Below are 16,493 nucleotides of genomic sequence, written 5' to 3' on the forward strand. Positions count from 1 at the left end.
AGGAGGATGAGGATGTTTGAAGGATTTAATTGTGTTTGAGAGAGGAAGAGTGGAGTCTGCTGAGGCAGTCTGGTTTCTTTCACACTACAAAAAGCACTTGAAGAAGCACGCTGGCGTTGCTCAACTTGGACTGGATTTCTTTCACAATTTAAATTCCCAGCTGCCTCTTGTATGGTTCTACAGTTAGTGAGTGTTGCACTTAAATTTGGAGTTGCGCTAATGGTGGTTGCGTCTTGGCCATTGAAAGAAAAGCATTACACGTGTGACTAGAGCTACAGTCTTTTTCCACCACACAAATACAAACAGGATGTATATGTTTTGGACCTTTTGCTGTCCTCTCCACACTAAATGCTGTGTTCTTACATACCACAGTGTGTCCCTTGTAGAGATCTTGGTGGTCATCTCTGGGGGCAGTCCAACAACTGCTGACTTCTTTAAGATCAGATTTTAATCATCACCTGTCATCAAAATTTTGAATCAGTAAATGTGTTGGTTTTAGCCTTATTGGATAATAAACTTGACAGGTGTTGCATAGCTTATGAAAAGATGCATCTGAGATCATCTGTAGTCTTCAGTAAGTCGAAGAACTTGCGTCCCCAGGTTTGGTGTTCACCCTGCTCGGCATTTGAAATCTGCCTCAATCTGTTGCAGAAAAATGCCTGTGTCTGATGAAATTCAAACCAGATCAAATTAAAACAAACTTCATGCCCTTCTTGAGAATTGTTGGGCCGGCGGATGAAAGCGCCACCAGCAATTGTGGCTATAAACTGTGGCACAGACGAGCCGATGCAGCGAAGAAGCGTTTCATTGTCCAACCTTCAGCCTGTAATCAGAGAGGAATCTGTTTAATAAGAAACAAACAGTGGACTACTGTCTCCTCTGCTACTGTGTGTGTGTGTGTCTGTACGCCTGTGTACGTGCCCATGTGTGTATAGTGACGTATAGTAAAATGTTAACAGGCACCACATGAGCGGAATGAAATCATGCGATTCCAGTAAAAGTTGGCGAGAACAGGAGGAGACAGCCGGGAGAAGTGAGTGTGGGCTGATATGAGGCAGTCGCATTTCCTGCAGACGAGGGGATGGCGAAATTACACGGCGAGAAAGTGGAAGGCTGGAGGTGACAGAGGAGCACCAGTGAGCGCAGGGGAGAGAGGTGACCTCCCTTTGTATTGATCGGACTTTCTTGGTCATCAATAACCTGATAGAGATCTGATAGGAGGCTGTCTGGACAGACTCACAAAAACACATCCACCCACACTGCTCTTTGCCAGAGGAGGGAATGCAGCTGTGTTTTCCAAATAACCTCTTTGAGTCCATGTTATTATTTGAAAACCTGCTGATAAAAAACAGACAGGTGCATTTAAACAACCATCATCACCATGTCCTTGGCTTCCTCAGGTCAAAACTTTACTGATTTAATATTTTAATATCTGATTCAAGATTGTGACTGCATTTCTGTATATTATAACAATGTATTTTCTGCAACAAGCAGACAGTTTTCTGCAGATGACCACTTGTTGTTCAATTACATTTGCCTGGTGATCGCTCATACACATATCTTCTTTGCGCAAACCCATGACACCGTATTATTTTTGGACTAATTCTAGGAACCTGTTCATTTCCTTCTTATCACACAGTTAAGCCGCTTTGTTGTTATAATTTAGTTAAATGCCACTGGGTAATTTGATTTGAGAATTTCACGATAATATGAATTGCTTTATGCAAAAGAGATATTTCAATCTCAATTGACAATTTTTATTAAGTTGACTAAAATGTATTATACCATCACCTCCCACTGGCCTCCCCCTATCTATCTATCTATCTATCTATCTATCTATCTATCTATCTATCTATCTATCTATCTATCTATCTATCTATCTATCTATCTATCTATCTATCTATCTATCTATCTATCTGTCTGTCTGTCTGTCTGTCTGTCTGTCTGTCTGTCTGTCTGTCTCTCTCAAGAACTCTTTTGCACACCATGCCATCGTACTCTACAACTCCTCACGGGGGGGGGGGGGAGAGTAGCAGGGTACGCTACACTACATAGTAATGGACACTTGTTCAATGTGCAATAACTGTCTCTCTGGTGCAACAACATATTTTAATGTAGTTTAATCCATCCATCCATCCAGCCAGCCATCCATCCATCCATCCATCCATCCATCCATCCCACTTGGGAATGCTGCAAAACTAACATCACTCCAGTGTACTCCAGAGTACTTGTTTTGTAGTCATTTGATTGTATAAAGTAATGTGAAATTAGCTCTGTAGTGGAGGTATGCACTGTCTCAGTGCTTTTTCCATTTGGTTCTCCTCAATCTTACCATCAATCTGGTCAATAGTGCAGCATGTTGCTCTGATCAATTGTGGTCTGATTCTTAAAGTGCGTTTTACGTTAGCTGAGCTTCCATTTTCACCATTGTCTCCAAAGTTTGGGTTGCTGCAGTCACGTTCTGAGACAGAATTTCTCCCCCGCTAGATGAATGAAACACTGTGGTGATTTCTGTGAAATAATTAGGAGGCAAAAGAAAAACCCGAAAGGAAGGAGACACTTCACTCTGCAACTGTAATGAGGTGATTAACAGTTAATAAATTGCCAACTGTGCAAGCAACAAATCAAATTTATACTTTGGAGGACTTATCATTTGAACAATTTGCACTCTTTACAGACACTAAATTCAGACTATTAATTTATGATGCGCACTTGTACTTGATATTGTGATCGCAGGAGCGTGCCAACATTATTGCTACTTAAACTGCCAACAATAATGTTTAGGATTCTCAGTTTTTGTCCTCAGATCAACACCTGCTCAGTATATTTTTGGTTTCCAGCGGAAAACTTTTGGTTGACGTCTATTACGATGGGCCTGAATTTCAATGTGAAGTCTGTTTTTTTTTTGGCTTCAAGCCAGTCAGTGCTAATTGGGGAGTGTGTGAATATATATGTGAGTGTGTGTCATGAGCCTGGTAAACCAGCATAATGAATAACACATATCATAATAACTGAAGGATAGTTAGTCCATCAAGCGATTGGGGCTTTTAAATGGCACAAATGCAAAGTTAAATTTGTGGTTTGGCAAGGTTTTTCCGCCATCTAATGATGTTTCTGTATTTGACAGTGTCCTCATTATACTTCCGCCGCTGCCTTGTAAGCCACAGCACATTTAACAATGATCCTTATTGGTTGGAGAAACAGTGGTGGATTAAAAGGTTGTGCAGGGATGTGAAGTCTGACAGGAGGTGAGCAGAGCCCTGACAGGGGGCAGGTAGAGGGAAGAACGTGTGCTCTACTGGAGTGATGTGTGTGTGGATGGGGAGAGTGTGTGATGATCACACAGGGAGTGTTCAATAGTGAAAGCTTTGAGAAAGAACACTGGTGTGGTTTTGGTACTCTAACCACGATGGGCAGCTAAATAAAACCTGTGTTTTAATATGGTCCCATGATGCATAAGAAATAAATAAACATGTTGAAGTAAAGTGAGCTTAGAAGAGCATATTGTAACCAAGTTGGAGCGAGTCCCTTCAAGTCATTGTGATGTTCTTTAATACACTTAGTCACGAAGAACTTATCCCATTGCACGATGGAGACATAGCCAAACTATGCAATGATTTCTGTAGCAGGTGCAAAATTATGTGAAGGCAGTGTTAAAATGACTGTTTAATCTTTATTACCCAAACAATTTAAGGTGAATGAGTTTGGTGTTCCTGCAATGAAGTGTCCCGAGGGAGGAAATAATTGAAAACAGAGTGGAGATTCTGCTGACAGCAGAGATGTAATCCTGATGCACTGCAAGCTTTTCATGTTCCACACTTATGAGTTTGTTTTTATCACATGCTTGTGTTGAGATTAAATGTTCATCTTCGGTTTGCGTTTCTACCTCATGCTGTCATGATGTGTGTTGAGCTCGGTGTCATCACTTTTATCTCACATCGCCCGTGTCCCCTGGTGTGTGTATTGGCTGCGGGGAGTGGTTTATCCATGCGTCCATCACCTACACACACCACATGTCACTCAGGGCTGACAGCCTACTATTTACTGGCAGTGACGGAAAAATGGAATTAGGTGTGATATATGCTTGGATGGTGACTATAAAGAGTTTTATTATCAATGGAGGAGTAATTAAACCATTGCACGTATAGATATAAGTGACGTATAGGTATTTGAAGAGAGTTTTCGATGAAAATTCAAAAAGTTTGTGGCTCTGTTTATGATTTAGTCCGGAGAATAATTCAGCAAATCTATTTACTACATATCAGCATTCAAATTTGGCTATTAATTCACTGTTTATGAATGATTATGATGCCTCTTCCTCTTTGCATTCTACACCTGAATCGTGCTCATCTTTGTCAGTAAAGCTAATTATTTTCATTTCCATTCATACAGTCTGCTTTAGAATTCACAACAAAGCATGTCAATGCTCTAATGAATGTATTTCAGCAGACACTGTTGCCATGACTACCAACATATATCCTTCTTCATTCCTCATTCCAATGAGAATTTTCTGTCGGCCCCCGGAGGCCAAATTGTTCTGACCACCCGCATGCACAAATGTACAGTTTTAGCTGCAGCGCGTGTACAGTCATAAGCTGTTGCCGGGTAACAACGCCAGTTGTCAGCAATGTTGCACCTTTCTTCTTAAGGTTGCTGCAGCTGCTGCAGGCCACAACACGTTTTTGGGAGAATTACATTCTCATAATTTAGCTAGTCCTGAAAACCCATTTTAATAAGACCGCAAAAAGTTCTATATCTGAAATATGCTATGTGTCCAAACACACTTCTTTAAAACATTCCGGGGTGGTTGGCTTACTTGGAAGTAATTTTTATTTTGGGTGGTCTAGGGCAGACTGCCAAATTGACTCATGCTTCTGTACTGTATGCTGTATTCAGTTTGGTCTCGATGTTGGGCTTGGTCTCAACCTCTAAAAGTCTTGGACTTGTCTCCGTCCAGTTATGCTGTGGCATGGTATTGATTCGGTTGTGAGATAGGTGGTCTCAGCTACAACTAGTAACACAAAACAAGTATTACGTAGTATTGTCCGTCCTTTCTTTCCCTATCATCTTACTTCAAAACTGCCTTTCGTGTACTTGCGGCACTGGTATGTTCAGAAGGCACCTGTCTGATGACACCACCCCCAAATGTCTACACTGCACAGCTTTGACCACCTCCAGAATTACATTAACGTGGTCACAGGAGATCAATCTAGGAACCAATCCAAAAAACAAACTTCAATGTCAGGCATCAAGGGGGCTTGCTAATCCAATTGCCATAAGGCATCTGCATCTGTTTAGCATTCATTTGCTTATCTTAACCCTCTTCGTCTTCTCCACAGTTCCCTCCACCTTGTTTACGAGACTTAATGATAAGGAGACTCCAAGTCCTTCAGTGACGCAAGTTCTCAGATGAATTCTTTAGGTGAGTTTTTGGCATTTTCCTATGAAGGATGAGATGTAAAGCTCAGCCATCAGAGATCATGAGTTCCTGTGAAGATGGTCCCTGCCTTTTAGGTTTGCTTCCAACATGTAATATTGAATTGATTTCTTTATCTCATTGTCCTTAATTGTCCTCATGAAATATACACATTGAATGAAGAGTCCAGGAAAGTGGCTGCATCAGTGGGGATTTAAAGGCAGAAACCTAGTCCCAAACATCACAGGTATTCTATACAGCCCTTTATGATGTAGCTTGTGTGTTTAAACGCCGACATTTGATGGAGTGCACTTTTTTAATGCTTTTTTGATTCCCCTTAATAAGCTCATATTCAATAAAATGATATAGTTGACAGGTGCGCCAGAGCTCTACACACACTTGAGCGCCAAGTACGTGGCATCAGAAATGTCACACTGACATTGGAAGAAAACGCATCTCTGTGGAATCATTGTGGAGTCATTTTCTCTTTTCCACCACTTCTCCCATCTGTGCATCCCTCAATTTATTCAGCCACTCAACTCTCTGTGCTTAACTCTTTTCACACTCGCATCAACACCCAATATGTCCGTCCCCTCATCCATCAACTGGTGTTTAACTCTTCTGATGCCTTTTTTTCTGCCTCTTTTGTCCATCTAATGACCTTCTCCCCCTCATTTCCCATGTCTGTCCGATTGGTATGTGTGTGTGGTCCAGCCAATGGCTATTTCGTGTGTTGGGGCTTGACGGGGCTTCTAAAGAGTGGAGTCAAAGTGAAAGAAAAGTGAGCGTGCGAGCCAAGACGGATAGAGGGAGAGGGCATAGAGCATATGAGGATTGTGTCTGCAGCTGTGTGTGCCACATACAGTGTACTTCTGTATGTGTGCGGGTTAGGGGGCTGCGGAGAAGGGTCAGTCTAATTTGCAGTTTGTTGAATAGAAACAAGCTTCCCCTGAGGGACGGGTGGGGGTATTTTCATGAGTGTGTGTGGGTGAAAGTGGAACATTATGATCTGGCAGCAGCAGCTTGTCTGTCAGGTAAAAAAAAAAACAAAACAATTTTCTTTAAATTGATCATTCGCAGGTGAGTCATAGTAAATTATTTGATGATGATGTAACTCTAGCTTCACTTTAATACACAGAGAATACAATTGCAGTACGAAAAGGACAATCGAGGACGTGTTCGCGATGACTGCTAAAGGCTAGTAATTGAAAAGCTTCTGTGATGAAAGGGAAGGGTGCTGCTGAGTTTTATTGAATGACAGGAAAAATCTATGAAGTCATGAGGAGGGAGAGATTTAATAGCCACTCCCATTTAGTGCGCGGGTGAGTGTATGCAGCAGTCAGGACTGTGGAGAACACCGAAATAATTGTTGCTATTATACTTTTCACCTGCTGCTAAATTCCCTGAATTTCTAAATTGTGCGATCGATTCAATGACCACTTGAATGTGGGTTAGAATCAGGTCATAAGTTAGTACCTCCAAAAAGGGTGTTACATTTTTCTGCAGTTAATCGCGCCTCAGCCTGTGTTTGCCTTGTTGGGTTAAACATCATACTGTTCTCTGAATGGTGTGTAGTAACGTCTCACATTCATTTGCGTATCTGAATGAGGAAACTTAACTTCCAGTAGCTTTGGCTGACCAAATGATTGATGGAGGCCCTCGGCCCGCCCCGCGGCCTCCTCCCTGCTGGGAACTCCATACCAGGCAGCATCCTGGAGGCACACTAGCAGGGAGCACAAATCATCCCCTCTGGCTTCCTGTAAGGGTGGAGGATCAGCGGCTGTACTCCGAGCTATCTGCACACTTCACCTGTGTCAGGATCAGAATCCAGCCCCTTATAAGCATGAGAGCTTTTTTGTGGGGGGTGATCATTGGAACATTAATGAACTGTTCAGTTGTAAGCAAGCCTTTCTGCACAATCTGATGACTTCAGATGCTGCACCAATCTGGCTCTTTCTCTTATGATCCATCTGTTCCTCAATTGTGCACAAAACCCTTTGATATTTTTGCCTCATTCACTGATTTATTTGGCTTAGTTTTTTTCAATTTCAAGTTTGGCTTTTCCCCCAAATTCCTTTAGGTTTCGTTTCAGTGCCACATATGTATATTTTAAGTAAAATGTAAAAACTGACGTAAATGAAGCACAGGGAGGACACTGCTTGATATCAAAGAAACACAGATGGGTGTGAGTCATCTTTCCCACTGCAGAATAGTCCGAATGCCGGCAATGCAACCCAGATGTGTACATGAATTTCTTTCCTTTCTAATGACTGGTCTTACTGTGCTTGGCTTGTGACAAGGCGTGACACATACATCTGACATCTATAGGGAGAGCGAGTAGCTCACAGCGTGCTCACATGGGTCACCTCAGCTTTCCAAGTACATTAATCATGCTGATGTCAGTTAACTGCTTTTCCCTTGTTTGACCTCTTGCACTGACCTATGCAGGCTGGGAACGCCTTATCCTGAAGGTATAGTGTACTGAAATTCAAGGCCATTGTTAGTGGTGATGTCATTACAATCTCTTGGCTGTCTAATAACATAATACTCTGCAAAACTAGAATATCACACTCTCCAAAGCATTCGTTTTTGTGTGAGCATTGGTGGCGAGCGTGAGTACTGCAGCCATTTATTAACTCTGTCAGACAGTAAATGTTGGTCAGGTTGAGAAATGAATTACCCTGCCGGGCTGGTTGCACGCTCATTTATCACCCTCTTACACACGCGCATGCTTGGAAACACACACATGCACGGAATTCTGTTGTGATAGCAGCAGCACGACGATCACTAACTACAATTTCCAGTCGGGCTCGGAGCACCAAAACACTCAACCGCGTGAGTCACCTTTCTCACGCAAGATATTTAGAGATCCCACAGCAAGCAACATGAATATGATTCTGTTGCTAAAACAAAGTGCCCAATAATACTTGATCATTTTCCCTTTCAGATGTTTTCTCTATTTGCTTCCCACGTTTTTTGGGAAATCCTCTGATTTCAATTTAGAGATTGTTTTTGTGTTTCGATGACCAACTTGCTTGGTTTATGGAAAAACTTTGTTTGGAATCTCATCGACTTTTCCGAATTCTGAAGTCAACATACTATATGCTTCAAGTAAGAGATGAATTCTCCAAAACACGTGCATAATAGTTTCCAGACTGACAATTAAAGTAAGAGCACTTTTAGAAGTCAACCTGTCTTCAGTCCTGTACTGTGAATGATGTTTTACTGTTGTTTTGGGAAAAAAGTACATCTCATCATGTTAAACATCTAATAAAAAACAACAGACAGACACAGACTGGATCATAAAACTGCTCCTAGCAAGTGTAAACAATCTTCAAATTGCTTCAATAGAAGTGGCATCCCGGTAACAGTTTACTTTCCACAGTCAGCAATGTGACACTATGTCTTCTAAGATTCCTGGCTGTTTTAAATAAATTACTGAAATGTACAGAAACTGACTGTGCTGTTGTGTGCAATAGGAAGATTGATTTTAAATACTCTACAAAAATCTCAACCTCACAGTTTCATCAATACAATTCAAATGTGACCAAATCTGTAGATGCTTGTGCATGTGTTTTGATTGACAAGTTGAAGATTATATGTGCGTCATTATCTACTTTTCTCCCTCAATGTTTGCCTCCACCAGTTATTCATTCAAGCATTCATCATCTTCACCCGCTTATCTTTTTGTCAGGTCACTTTCCAGGATTTAATTGTGTTCCACATGGCCATTGGTCCAAAGTGGAGAAGATGTCAGTCTGTGGCTGAATTCTGAATTGTAAGATGTGCCGCTTGACTGTCATCCTGGAATCGTGTTTTTCCAAAGTCACTATTTGTGTCGTACTCAAATTTACAGAAGTTTAGACTCCTCGGTTGATAAAGTAAATGCAGGGTCACTGCGACCCAAAGCATGCGGCAGGGATACGAAGAGTCTCTGCAGTGTTGTTAGAGCCCAACATGCTGGTCCATTTGTCTTTTCACTCGATGGTATTGACAGCGCTCATGCCTTCAGGGAGCCTAAAGAGAAAATCAACACCCTGCAGTAAACAGGATTAATGTACAAACTGTGTTTTCTTACTCTCCAGAAAAAAAGGCTGAAGCACCAGAGATAGAGCTGCTGTTGATAGATTTGCTTATACTGGATGATGTCTCTTGGGCACAATGATGCTGTTTGCCAAGCTCTTCGATGCTTGCAGTGAATTCTAGATGTGAACAAAAACAGTGATATGATTAAATGACCGTGCACTGTGGGACAAACTAGAAAAACATTGGGATGATCAGCCAACATGCCATTTGAAGAATCACGCACTGATAAGTAATAAATGGATTAAGTCACGAGTGTCATGCTTTTGTATTCATGGGCAAGAAGATAAACAAGTACTAAAATATGTAGTTGATCACCAACCAAGTTAAAGATATGTCTAGATTGAATATGTAAGGTTGATGCGCCACATAAAAGTATTTACATACTGCTGAACTACTAAATATATGTGAAGTGTGAAGTGTAATATCTTCAAATGAGAGTGTGTGACGTGGTGTTCGGTGCTGATGGTTGTGTTTGTGTTTACATAGTGTTTAATGGGAAGAGTATAAGCAGACTGCTTGTCCTGCTGTAACTCTGCACCAGTCTCACTTCTCACCTCTCTCTCTTAAACTGAGGCCACCAGTTTCATGGACACACATGAGCAGCCGGGAGTTGTGCCAGCAGCTCGATTTGAGTCTGCCCTCCACCTACTTTTCGCCACCTCTTGCTGCTCTGTTTCATCCCTCTTTATTTTTGTGCTCTGTTTTTTTTTTTTTTTTTTGAACACTTTATTTGTTACATTATTTGTCAAATGCTCTTGAGCCACAAGATACACATTTTCTTTTAGTGTGTGTTTTATGCAGTCAGGTCTCCCCAGAAACCTCCTGGGTCAATATTGAGGTGCTCTAGAACTATAGACACAATCTGTTTAGCATGTTCTGCATCTGCTTGAGGGCCTCCTTCTGCTGGGACACACCTCTTGCTCTACCTCTGGTAGGAGGCCGGGAGGCGTCCTCTGTACCTGCCCTGAATTTGATCTCATTTGAGATACTGGATGGCTGCGCTGCTCACTCAAACTAAAGGGACTAAAGGGGCTGTGTGGGGAGAAACCTTTTGGCTGCTCTTATCCTGTTCCTGTGGTATGTGCCTTAAGCTCAATACCATTGGAGACTGGTACTGTATGTCTCAATCTATTAATCAAGATCCCAACATACTCTTCCAGCAGCTAAAGGATTTAATTTCCAACTTTAACTCGTCACTCTTCTCAAAATTAGCGCTCTTCTGCTCATTAAATTAAACTGTTAAACTTTTTTGCTTTTGAAATGTGTGTATCTGTGTGGCCGTTTGAAAGGTTATTTAAGATCCTTTTTCATCTCTTTACATTTTTAATCGATCGTCACTCCTTTCTTTGACTCTTCGAAGGCTCAAGTTTGGTCTGCGGTCCTCACAAATCCGTTATATAGAGATGAATGTACTGCAGTTTATGAGTTGCCGTCTGCTGACTCCTCCCGCTTTTAACATAGAGGTTCGCTCCAGCTCCTTCATTGGCTGTTTGGCAAATTAAGCCCGCCCCCTTGGCTCCCTCTGTCAGTCAGGAGGGAGAGTGAAAGTGAGGTGGACGTGTTGCAACAGATGGATCGTCCAGCGGCGGAGAAAAGCGTACACGCCGTTACTCAGATTCGAGGACGTAAAGCGCGAGGGAAGAAGACGGAGAAGTAACAGAAGTCTGACTTCTGCTCGCTCGCTTCTTTGAGCGCTCTCTCTTCCTCTGCAGACGGTCCGGAAGAAGGTGTCTAGCGTGCACAGAAGTTGGCTGGAATTCTGTGGAAGAGATGAGAGTGTGATCTGAGTCACCCCCTCCTCCCCGGAGGTCAGAGAGGAGAACACCTGCCGACAGCTCGGAACTCCAGAGGGAGGAGAGGACCCATAACAAACAACACAAGAAGTGGGAGGTAGGAGTGCTACCATTCGACTTTCCGTCTAATCTAAACTCCGCTTGTGCGCTTCACAGTTCGTCATTTCTCGGATGATTTGTAAAGAGTCTTCAGTTCTGCTCTACTTCACTGAGCTGCTGCTCAGTGCTGCTTTGTTTCGCACTGTTGCTCCACTTTTTCCACTCATACGTCCTTGCTGAGCCCGTGTTGTTATTAAACTAGTTTGCCTGCTGGTAGTTTCACATAGCGGTGGTGTGTGTTGCTTTGTGTATACATTTATGACTTCCTGTTTAAGAACACGTGGGTTTCAGCTGCCACACTGAGGTCAGCTTGGAGAGAGGACAAGAACAAGTAGGAGAGGTGATGGATGAGGGTAGAGGAAGGAAAGGAGTGAGGCTGACACACCTAGCTCTGCTTTTATACCGCTGTTATGATTTTATAGTGCACTAACAAGGTAACAAATGGTTTCTCCGGGACAATAAACGTTCATTACAGTCATTAAATATATGTCAGCCAGCTATATTGTGGGATCATAAAACAAATCAGTAAAGCATAAAAGGATACTAAAGCTATTTTCGACTTGTGGCTGCTCATTTGTTCAATAATTCTTTCATCGTAAATCTTAAGATGATGCAGGAAGTTTTGATGATGTCTAAGAGTTGTTGCTGTCTGGAGTTTGTTCAGTGTAGTTGCGACATGTCTGACCTCAGTAATTTATTATTAGCATATTCGATTAAGATGTGTTTGCTTCACAGTGACCAATGTTGGTCGATGAGCATAATTTTAGAGTGAAATAATCTTTCCCCGAACCACGACAGGTGGAGCTGTATTTACAAAATATTTCTGAGTCCTTCAATTTGAATGTGATGGATTGAAAAAGCATTGCGCCACTTGCGCCATGTCAGTGAGTGATGTAGCTCCTCATTTCCTTTCAGTCAGTCCAAAGAAATTCGCAGGTCATTACAAAAAAATAATAATAAAAGAATATCACAAAAGGATAGTATTTATATTTTCACTGCTAATGTTGTTTATTCGGTTGTTTGTCCAAAGAAGTTGATTCTATTGAAATGGCACCATGTGAAGCAATGATATTTAACAGTTAGTCTAAGTATGTTGCATGTGAAATTGGCTCTGGAAAAAGACTGGATTGTCATTCATTTTGCATTCGTGTAAGCAGGAAGACATGATGTTAAAAGAATTATGAATGGAATTTAGAAGTGTGATTTGGAGGTCAAGCAAGTGTAACATTAAACTGCCAGTCTCTGTTTAATGTAATCTTGTGAGCTCATTAGGAGGGGTGTTGTTGTGTCTTGTAATTGCTTTAGTTTCTGTTTTACTTTAATTTCTGTGCTTGCGATGACGTGGTAAATTGTTGATCTTCCACGCCAAAGGCCAAAGTTCCATTATTATCCTTGGCTGACGTGACAGAGAAAAGCATGGTGCTGTCTTAATAAGTAATACTCCTGAGCAAATCTCATTATGTTACTGACTGGAATTTCATAGTTTATAAAGAGCACATGTGTTTAAATTAAAGTCCTCGAGCTACATCTTTCCCCCAAGTCTGCACTGTAGCAGTGTACACGACAAGTGTGTAGCTGAATTGTGAGTGTTTATGTTGACATGAGACAATCGTTTTGCTTTGTCTGTATTGATATGGCTTCATCCATGATGGCCAACTGCAGCGATCAGATGCTTTGTTCATCCTCACTGTTGGAAGCTTTTAGGATTATTTAGCTTCATCAATCTTTAACTTGAAGTGTAGCAAACTGGTTCAAACTCAGGACAGCAGCTTGTTGGCACGCAGAGCTGAGTGTGATCACTACTTTATGTAGCGTGCTTGTGCCACTGTCAGCCCTGATAATGACGGCACAGCATTAAGATGCCCCACAAGCACGATGGCCTTAGACCTACCAACCTTTTGTTGGCGCTGGTCTTCACCGACTGAATGTCATGGTGTCTCTTCATGTTTCATCACAACTGTGTGGCACGACATGGCAAACAAGCTCAGACTTATTTAATGATGGGTAGAGTTGATTCGCCGAAGAGCATCGTCTGGGTGAATCATCCTCGCAGTTGTGTGCTGCAGCTTTTTCTGAATAATTACATGAATGTTCAGAGGCTCCAAGATTATCCTGATAATCGTGGACGAGTAGTGTGATCAAAGTGGGGATGACAGCGTATGAAAATGTCTACTGCACCTTGAGGTTTTGGCAGTCACTATACTTGACTGCATAATTCACTGGTATGAGACAAACAAAATACCCGAGGGTTGCTTTTGGTCTATAGATGTCTTTTTTTCTATCCATGCTCGTGTGATTAACGTTGAGACCCCGATCAAATCATCCTATATTTGACTGTCAGCAGCGTCAAAAGATCAAACATCAGCTGAAGAAAGAATCTTGTGAAGCCACTTAAAAGGTTCACCAAATTGAATTTGCGTCACTACTGATATGAGAGAGTAAAATAACAAACAGAATTCTGAAATGGAATTAGGAGTTGTCTGCACGCCCCTCGAGTCAACATCCCAAGGTTGGATTTTTAATCTGTATAATAATAATTTGAATTTAATTTTCTTCACAGCGAGTTGGCCTTGGCCACCTTAATGTATCACGTGTTCTCTCGAGTTGCTCCTATCCTCTTTCTTTCTCTTCTTTTTTTCCATCTATCTGTAACCTGGTTCCCAAACCTCTCCACATGACCCCTGATAGGCTCATATCACATCCTGTCCTTTCGGGTACCTCCCAACTCTGCCTCTAATCTCAAAGGTAGCTGAATTGTTTATTTAAATGTAACTTTTTTTCAAATTCTCCCACCATACTCCTTGAAAGCTGCCAGCTGGTTGTGAAACGTTGGACCTGGCACTGTGCGGTCATGCCAAAAATTGAGTGCAGCATGACATCATTACAGGCTCTCAGCTGATATCACTCGAGTGAAACCATAGCAACCTGGATGAACTTTGAACCTGATACAGTTGGGAGCCTGCAGGGCCAAGAGACACACGCTGAGAAAGACCAGTGCATGAAGTTGCTCACGCTTGACTTTAACTCTGAGCTCCCTTTCTATATTCACAATTTGGACCAGAGACTGGGAGGAATGAATGATGTAAACTTGACTCATTGGTGACATGCAGGCTCTCAATTTTTTTCAAAGTGTTATTCATTCTTTCCCTGTAACCCTGATTAAAGGAGAATGGCAGGGGTCTGAAGCATGTGACCTGTGTGTGAGGTCACATGTAGAGATGTAAAGAACAGCAGGCGTCCTCTTGTGGAAAGGTATTTCGCCACACACATTAATGCTTGCCTGCTTTCACACACACTGTGAGACCTATCAACCATCACACCTTTCAGTGTTGTCTTTTTGTGTAAATCTCAACATGGGATTCGTCTTGCTGTTTGTTTGATTTGGTTAAGTGACTTGTCCAGCTGATGCATCCCCCTTGCTGGCTGGTTAAAGTGGCTGGCTCTCTGGCCTCAGGGAAGAACTGGACCAATTGTCTATTGAATCCAGGATCGAAACATTAAATGAATTCCGTTGCTTCCCACTGTGAAAACCAATCGTTTGTTGTTGACATGAAGTCGAGATAGAGACCTTCTAGCTCTTCGTTTTATGACAAATAATGAGGCTGAAGTTGGAATTGATCATTCAAATATCTCCTTTTTTCCTTTGCATGACACCAATGGGTTCAGGTAGGATAGTCATGTAAATGTTTAAATGTACAAATATTGCTTCAAAACTTTAACCCCTTTGATACTTGTAGCACCTCTCCAGCCAGTATGACTTTGAATCATTGCACCCTGAATCACTTCATACACCGCTCTTACTTTTAACTTGTCACCCCCGTCAGGCAAAATTGATCGTTTCAAAAATCGATCCAATATGTTGAGTGCATGGGACTGTACTGAACACCTTAGCCCCTAGTGGCCGCTGGTAGCGGTTGAGTTCTCATTACCGCCGTTGCGCTTTGATCCCGACGTGCAGGAGCAATTTCACCGGACTTGTTTGCACTCCGACTTTGTATCAGCGTCTCATAAATCACTCCATAAATCTCCGGCACTTTAATTGTCCTTTTCACTTTGTTTCACTCAGACAGAAGGTCGGCTAGCTGCCTTTTAAAGCCGCTCTGATTGCTGTTCTCCCTCCCCGTGCTGTTCGATGATAAAGCTGTTCTCTATCTACCCCCCCTTCCGTACTCCCTTGTCCTCCCTCGCTGTAGCAGAATTGATGAAATTGGTAATTGTTATAGACTGCTGCATTGGCTCGCCGACCTTCAGCACCACTCTGAGAGGAGGAGGCCCGGAGGTTTTAATAGTACCCATTCTCCATTTGAGGTCCAGCACTTGTAAATCCTGTGCGAGGCTGCAGCAAAGGTGGAGGCAACCCATCTGCCAGCTGTTAAATTAGAATTTAAACTTAGAGGAGATATGTGATAAGAGAAGTCCTGACCTACCATTTCAGTCGATTGATGGTGCCTTGATGCGCCCGATGAACTAACTTATTAAAATGTCTTGGTGAAAATAGAAATAATATCAAAGTTAGTATAATATAAACTAGAATACCGTAAAATAAAAACCATTGCTAAGTTGGCCATAGTTTGACGGTGACCTCATTGTAGAAGACATGTCTGGTCGGGGAAAAAAACACAATAGTTCTCATCCGCCTGTGTGTGGCTATGTCGTTGTGATGACCCCCAGGAGTGTCGCTTGAAATGCCTTTCAGAATTAAGAACAACTGTGTTTGTTCTGTGGCATAAGCAGATTTCCTGTTTACCACCACAGATGCCCTCATTGCCAGTAAATCTGAAACCACTCATTGTCACGATTCTTTGAGCATGAAAATTCTATATTGAAGATTAATTTATCGAACATTTAACTGGGAGGCACTTGTCAGAGGATGTGTTGTTCATAATGGTTTATTATGGAGTAGTCGAGAGAGACTTTTTTTAACCTACACTGCCATTGTTGTGATGCAATCTGAGTGGTTTTTTTCAGGAGAGTGTAGTCAAGGCAGGCAGTGTTGCTTACCACCGTCGAGTTGACAAGAAAGTGCCACAAAAAGATATTGCCAAGATAAAGTCTTACTGTATGAAATGCTAGATACAAGTTTTAAATTCGGTAGGAAG

General features: G+C 42.0%; 1 protein-coding gene across 6 annotated transcripts in view; it reads left to right on the forward strand.

Moving 5' to 3' along the window:
* The window catches only part of sulf2b (sulfatase 2b), a 73,236-nt gene that overhangs the window by 16,217 nt on the left and 40,526 nt on the right, over window positions 1-16,493 (forward strand). For 2 of the 6 annotated variants that reach the window (XM_053848677.1, XM_053848676.1), the window contains 2 exons: window positions 5,340-5,422; window positions 11,215-11,392. The gene's annotated coding sequence lies outside the window, so the exon portion shown is untranslated. Of the gene's footprint in view, window positions 1-5,339; window positions 5,423-10,594; window positions 11,393-16,493 lie in introns of those variants that run through there. The other 4 variants (XM_053848675.1, XM_053848679.1, XM_053848680.1 and 1 more) reach the window with 3 other exon arrangements.

The sequence above is a fragment of the Synchiropus splendidus genome, chromosome 18 (assembly GCF_027744825.2).
Source record: "Synchiropus splendidus isolate RoL2022-P1 chromosome 18, RoL_Sspl_1.0, whole genome shotgun sequence".
In the NCBI taxonomy this organism is placed as follows: Eukaryota; Metazoa; Chordata; class Actinopteri; order Syngnathiformes; family Callionymidae; genus Synchiropus; species Synchiropus splendidus.